The 7332-nt window shown below is 38.4% G+C and overlaps 1 pseudogene; it reads left to right on the top strand.

Annotated features, from left to right (window-relative positions):
* The first annotated feature begins 3428 nt into the window (after positions 1 to 3428).
* LOC142104043 (protein regulator of cytokinesis 1 pseudogene) lies at positions 3429 to 4977 on the top strand (annotated as a pseudogene).
* The last annotated feature ends 2355 nt before the right edge of the window (positions 4978 to 7332 follow it).

Raw genomic sequence — 7332 nt, 5'->3', positions numbered from 1 at the left:
TTGTGGGGACCTCATTTTTTGTCCCCACTACGACCAAGGTCCCCACAGTGTTAGTGTGTAAACAGGTCAATGCCCCCACAAGTATCAGAATATAGGTACATACACAAACTCAAAAAATGTTTTAAATACAATCAAAGTTATTTACAATAAAGGTACTTAAAAAAGCTTCTTCCTGTTCTTGACAAATCATGTATTTCAAATAAACCAATTTGTGGTTTTATATAAAAGTTATAAATATGAGGACTTATCTAAGAATGATGGGCAACTTGCCATATTGAAAAAATAAACTATGCAACTATTATAACCACAGCCATTTGTAAACCACATATTTCACAATGCTCAGCCCTTCAATATATTATCCTATATAACATAATAAAACTAAAACTGTTGCCTATGAAAATAATTGTAGAAGTGCTAATGTCTTTAACAATATCTTTAAATTTAATTTTTTCAAACACTTTTTTCATCACTAACACAAAATGTATTACTAATAAACACTGCATTGTGTATTCCTTTAATAATTTGCAGTAAAAAGTGAAAATGACTAAAAATGTGTTACGGATAAGACAGTAACAACATCAGTAAACAGCTCCCTCATTAATATGGAATACACTGTCAGGAAGTGTGAGGGAAATATCATTGTACTAATCTAACAGATATATCTGTCAAAAACAGATGCGTTACATGGTAATGCATATTTATCAACTGTAACCTCTATATGCCTTCACTTGCATTAAAAATGTGTTTCTCTTCTGTTACGCAATATATATTAATGCCTTAACGAAAGGGACCAGCAACGGACTGCTGGATACATCAGTTAGACTGTAAACAAAGGCATGATATAAAGAGGTTCTAACTGGGTGTATGAGAGGTCATTCCTGAATTTAGCCATTTTTAGACACATCAGTTCAGAGAATTTTGATGGAGAAAAAAAATGTTTCATTCTGAAATGGGATTTAGCATCATATCCCGTACACTGAATAGTTTTACACAACATATTTAGCGAGTAAATGGCCTTTGGGAGCTGATATATTTACATATCATAGTGGAAAGTGATATGTGAATTAGAGTAAGGAGTTTTTATATACAGTATATTGTAATAATGGTACTTACTACAGATACATGACCTATATTTGTGAGTGAAATTACATATCTTTTTCACTAAGGTGAAGATTTAGCCACCAAACAGATGGCGTCGGGAACCTATATTGAGATATGAAAATATTGTAACAATATATATCAAGAAATGGGATGCGCTCCGATATAATAGCACCTTGAAAAATACACACAGATGGCATATTGCTTCAATTTATTTAGCTTCAAAGTCATACATATAAATAAAATAAACAATATTTTATATGACTAAGCTAAAATATAAAATAACATAAAAATAGTCAATTGCATAGATGTTTAGTGTCTGGCCAGTACGTTTCAATATAGATTTTTTTTATCCTCGTTGGGTTAGTGTATTAAAAAAAAATAGAAAAATATCCGGATAATCATAAAAATACATATGTAATTTGAGAGATAGTGGAGAGAGTGTACAGAAATATATTATAGTCTTATCCACTGTTATCTCTCTAATAAATAACCTATTTAGACATCTATTATGAGCTCAAAAAAATAAAAAATGAAATGCAGCACCGCTTGAAATTTAATCGCCGAACACGCTGAACACGCGGGTGTTGAAGAACCCACACGTTCATACATTTACCCCTATGTGTCTCTTACTGCGGTAAACACGGCAATACGTGAGATTGAGAAACTGAAGGAGGAGATGCCGTCGTGTCATTTACCACTTAAGCTGTCAACTTACTCAGCAGGAGCTCATTGCATCTCTTGAGATCTCGGTCAGTTGTAAAGAAAGAGAAGACATAGCTCTTAAACCTACGATCAAGCACAGTCTCCAAAATGTACTGATCCGATTTCAAGATGTTGATAACTCTTGGATCCTGGCGAAGCGAATAAAGTACTTGATCTACAAGTCCAACATACTTAGCGGAAGTGCTTTGTTTCATCTCCTCAGTCAATTTCTAATTAGGGGAATCACTTGACTCAAGCTAGCAGTGTCTGAACTCACTTCACAGGTGACTACTTCGAATGATTTCAGCACCTTGCACAACACAGAAAGTTTTCTCCACTGTGCTGGACTGAACTACATTCTTCCTCCTTTTCCAATGTCATGGCTTGTGGAGTAAGCGTGGATGGTTTTTACTGTTCCTCCATCCTCTGAAACATTTAAAGGGTGGAATTCCACCTTGTTCCCATCTCTTACGTCAGTTGGTGGCAGGGCAAATTCAATTCTGCTTGCAGCTGCTGCAATCTCCTATATGATGTTGCATAATGCCAAAAATGTCCTAAAATGTTTCGGGCCACAGACAGCATCTCCTGCACGTCCCTGTAATTTTTTAGAAAAGCTCTGTACCACCAAGTTGATTGTGTTCACCCATCTGTAATGCTCTCACAAAATTGGCGGAGTTATCAGAAATCACATATCCTGAGGAGAGTCAGAGCAGGATAAGCCATGTTGCAATGACATCCCTTTGTTTTTTTAACAGGTTGCCAGTGGTATGCATCTTAGTGAAACCGGTTGTAACAGTCCGGAGACTGAATAGGAGCCCAGTGGTGGTAAAGAAGGCAAGCCGCAGGAAGATTGACTAATAAGGAATGGTCCAATGTAGCAGGGTTTGGCACACAGTAAGTCTATAAGTAAAGGATTAAAAAAGATTCATTGCTCACGCAGACACAGGAGGGGTAAAATCATTCTTGTCACTCTCCAGTCTCCTGTGCCACCCTCAAATCTCATTATCCTGCAACACAACACATAAATCACTGACTTGCGGTGTGTTCTTTACTCAGTTGTCATTTGCAGAAAAAGTGTAATTTTTTTTATAGTTTTTGCATAAATTGTGTGTTCATTGATATGGATCATGATCAATCAACAGAAGAGCAGGAGCACCAACTAGCTGCTGGCACCAGTCATGAATTTACTAGTCCTTCTATGTTATCTACTAAAGCTTATGCTCAAGGGCATAGTGGGTTTAAGTCCTGGGAACTGGAATCCAAAAAACAAGCTTTTACATTGGTAAAGAAAAAAACACATTCCCAGGTTCAAAAGTGTTTGGGCAAAGAGATTCTGATTGGCCAAAGATTGTCTTTGATTGTCCAGAGCCATGCGAATTACAGAGGGACGATAGACTGGCACTTGTTCACTTGCATCATGATGAACGCCTTCCTCACCCTGTGTTGGTTCAGGTGAGATGCTATCAACTTCAACCTCTGTAGGTTTTTTGATGTTGGGATTTCTTGCGTCGGCATATAGCACTGTATTAATGAGGTACTATATAACCTCAAATATAACGCTTATGTTGACAGTCCAAGCTTGGATAATTAGATCAATTTAGGAAGCATTTGGCTGCACTTTCTGTGGAAAAGGAACAAAGGGAAAAAATATTAAAGCATTACAAGATTAAGTGGATTGTCTTCAAAAGCTAAAGAATACAGAATATTAAAACTATTATTCAAGTAATTCAAACAGTTATCAAACTACTGGGACAAGTGTTTTTATAGCAATGAGCAAAGACAAGCCTCTGCTTCATTTTCAGATGATGACTACGGTGAAGACCTGCTCTGCCTCCGTGATGCTGAAATCAATGCATCAAGCAGTATTATGAGAAACAATTATATTTTTTTGGGGGGGTGTGCAGTTTAGTCAAAGAGCACCCTGATTTAGGTGCACTAAATAGTCCAGATGTTTATACTATATATATATTATAATATATTATAACAACAACCAGTAACTATTGTTTGTCTACTCTTCACCCAATTGATCAGCACACAATTCTAGCAGACTGATCTCTAAAAAAAACTGCAGAAAAATCACATCTATTGCAATATAAATTGCCTCTTTCACTCTATCCAAGCAATTTTCCTAGCACATAATTGCAGCCAACTTCCTACCCACATCTATCGCTTCAGCAGTGGAGAATGGGGAGATATATAGAAGATATTGATCCAAAACTCATGAGATCTGACATTTTACTGTAAATTACATTTCGATTTCAGGTTCCAATTTGGTGCGAGAGTTATGGCTCGGTTCTACTCGGAACTCCAAAATTCACATCTGTAGCTTCAAGAACAAACATGAGGTTTTTAGTACATATTTTCATCAAACTATGGATGCTTTAGTCTTAGTGCTTAAAGTGTGAATCTGAATTTTGGATAGTGTATTGTACTTTCAGCCACAGCAGTGTAGCACCTTTTATTATATTTGAAAATGAGGAACACAAAAAGATGTTTGAAGGAGTACAAAAGTGACAAGATACCTGGCATCTCCTTCTAAAGCATGATTGAAAGGCAACGGATCCAAATAAGTTGACAAAACATGTGGGTAATCTTTTGAAAGAGGAAAAGTAGCGGGCAAAGTTGCAAAAAATGGTCCCAAAGCTAGATGAAGAATTAAGAGTATGCATTGCATCTTGGGAAGGAAAACAAGAGCAGGAGTTCTTAGTGAATGGGAAGACATTTGTGAACTATGTTGCAGAGCAGGGGAATCAGTTTCATTTAGATAAAGAAAGGAAAAAACAAGAAAGGTGAATCAAGAAGACTCGTCAGCTAGTTAGGAAATGTATTATGTAAGTGCTCCAAAAAAAACCTAATAAACGAAGAGTGCTTGGCACTATTACACCTAGTAAAGTGCGCAAGCTTAATGGTACATGTGCTTACAATTCGGCCAACAATACTCTACACTCTGCATTCAGTGGAACATATGCCACTCTCCTGTGTCACGCCCACCCCCCAGTGGTGGCAAGCCTGGACTGCCAGGGTGTTCAAAACTCCACAGTCAAGGAGGCATGAGAAGAAGAAGGAGAATAGTCCCAAATAAATAAAACCGCTATAAGCGGTGGATGCCACCTCCCAATTCTTGCCCAGCGTAACCTCAGCGTTAACTCTGTTGCCAGTACCTATTCTCCATAAAACTGTCTGCACATTGCCAATGCTATCCACTGTTCAACCATGTTAAAAAAAGACTTTTTTTTCTAAGGAGCTATCTTCCCTTTAACAAAGTAAGAATGTGTTGGTGTCTGACTGTAAATTGGTATGTGCAGACCACCCCCTTTTGGAATTTTGTATGTTGTGAAAGTCATGACTGCCTTCTATTTGACCCAGCACCCCACCCATCTATGCATAACCTTAAACCTTATTTGATCCTATATTCTTTGTAAGCATAGCCATATGTCTATCCCAAGCATGTTTAAATTGCTCTGCTGTATTAGCCTTTACCACCTCTGATGGGAGGCTATTCCACTTATCAACTACCCTTTCTGTGAAGTAATTTTTCCTCAATTTCCTCTGAACCTACTTCCCTCCAGTGTCAGTGCATGTCCTCGTGTTCTAATACTTCTCTTCCTTTGTAGAATGTTTCCCTCCTGTACCTTGCTATAACCCTTGATATATTTAAAAGTTTCTATCATGTCCCCCCTTTCCCTTCTCTGCTCCAAACTATACATATTAAGATCTTTCAGTCTTTCCGGGTAACTTTTGTGCTGTAGATCATGCACCATTTTAGTTGCCATTCTTTGCACAATCTCTAATGTATTTATACCCTTCTGGAGATATGGCCTCCAGAACTGAACACAGTATTCTAGATGAGGCCGTACCAATGACCTATACAGTGGTATTATTACTTTGTTTCTGCTACCGATTCCTCTCCCTATGCAACCAAGCATCTGACTTGCCTTCCTCATTGCTTTGTTACATTGCTTACCTGCCTTTAAGTCACCTGAAATAGTGACTCCTAGATCCCTTTCCTCCTCAGTAGATTTTAATTATAGTGCATTAATAGTGTATTTAGCCTTTGGGTTTTGAGACTGAAGTGCACGATTTTGCATTTTTTGGAATTAATCTGTAGTTGCCACTCTCTTGACCATTCCTCTAGTCTACCTAGATAATCAATCATTTGTGCTATCCCTCCTGGTGTGTCTACTCTGTTGCATATCTTTGTGTCATCCTCAAAAAGGCATACTTTCCCTTCAATCCCATTTTGTTCAACCATCTACAAAAAGTAACCATGTAAAGTAAGAGTACAGCAAAATTAATTTTAACTTTATTTTATTTTTCAATATCTTTTAATTAGCATTTGTATAGCATCTATAGAAATATCACAAATTTTAGTTCATGTTATTATGTGTGTTAGAACACACCCAATTTTGCATTTTAATAGTCTATATCAGTAAATACATTGTGCAACATTTTGGGGATTTATAACAACGTTTTTTTTCTCCTAAAATGATGCTCATAATATTGCTTATTAAGACACTGACTATATAAAATACCCATACCCATGATGTCTGATAAAATGTGGATCTTGTCGTGTAACTGGTCTTTTCTTGTTTTTTTCCTGTCAGGAGGTGACTGTACGAGCAGAATTTTCATTACAAGTAACAGAGAACTGATTTATATAGACGTCCAAGGCATGGCCGGATTAAGGGGGGGGCACAGGGGGCACGTGCCCCGGGCCCCCCTCTCTCTGAGGGCCCCCTGCCACCTGCTGGAAGGAGAAAAACTGCGCATGTGCAGCAACTAGAAGTCGGCGTAAAAATGTACAGCAGCCGCTGTGCTGCCAAGGATTTGTCCATTTGGAGGGGGAGGGTTTCTATTGCTGAGAGGTGCGCGCCTGCGTGAGGGGGATTTACAGCTGACAGCCGCACAAACAGGAGAAAGATGACAGGTGATCCAAACTTTGTTGTAGTACAACACTTGCGGAGGTAGTGATGGTTAGGTGTTGGACATTTGCTAAGTTGCCTTTTTAAGTGTGTGAGAGAGAGAGAGATATTAATGGTGTAGTTTCGCTGAGAGAGAGAGAGAGAGAGAGAGATAGTATAGTTTTGATGAGAGAGAGAGAGATGGTATAGTTTTGATGAGAGAGAGAGAGATGGTATAGTTTTGCTGAGAGAGAGAGAGAGATGGTATAGTTTTGCTGAGAGAGAGAGAGAGATAGTATAGTTTTGATGAGAGAGAGAGAGAGGTATAGTTTTGCTGAGAGAGAGAGAGAGATGGTATAGTTTTGATGAGAGAGAGAGAGAGGTATAGTTTTGCTGAGAGAGAGAGAGAGATGGTATAGTTTTGATGAGAGAGAGAGAGAGGTATAGTTTTGCTGAGAGAGAGAGAGAGATGGTATAGTTTTGCTGAGAGAGAGAGATGGTATAGTCAGGGCCGGTGCTAGGGTTTTAGGCGCCCTAGGCAAAAATTCAACGCCCCCCCCCCCCCCCTGCCCCGCCGCCCCCGCCAAAAACGCTAAATAAATAAATAATTCGATTTTATTTACCTCGC

The sequence above is a fragment of the Mixophyes fleayi genome, chromosome 10, assembly GCF_038048845.1.
Source record: "Mixophyes fleayi isolate aMixFle1 chromosome 10, aMixFle1.hap1, whole genome shotgun sequence".
Taxonomy (NCBI): Eukaryota; Metazoa; Chordata; class Amphibia; order Anura; family Limnodynastidae; genus Mixophyes; species Mixophyes fleayi.
Note: the sequence above shows the minus strand (reverse complement) of the source record. Positions and strands in the feature narration are given on the sequence as shown.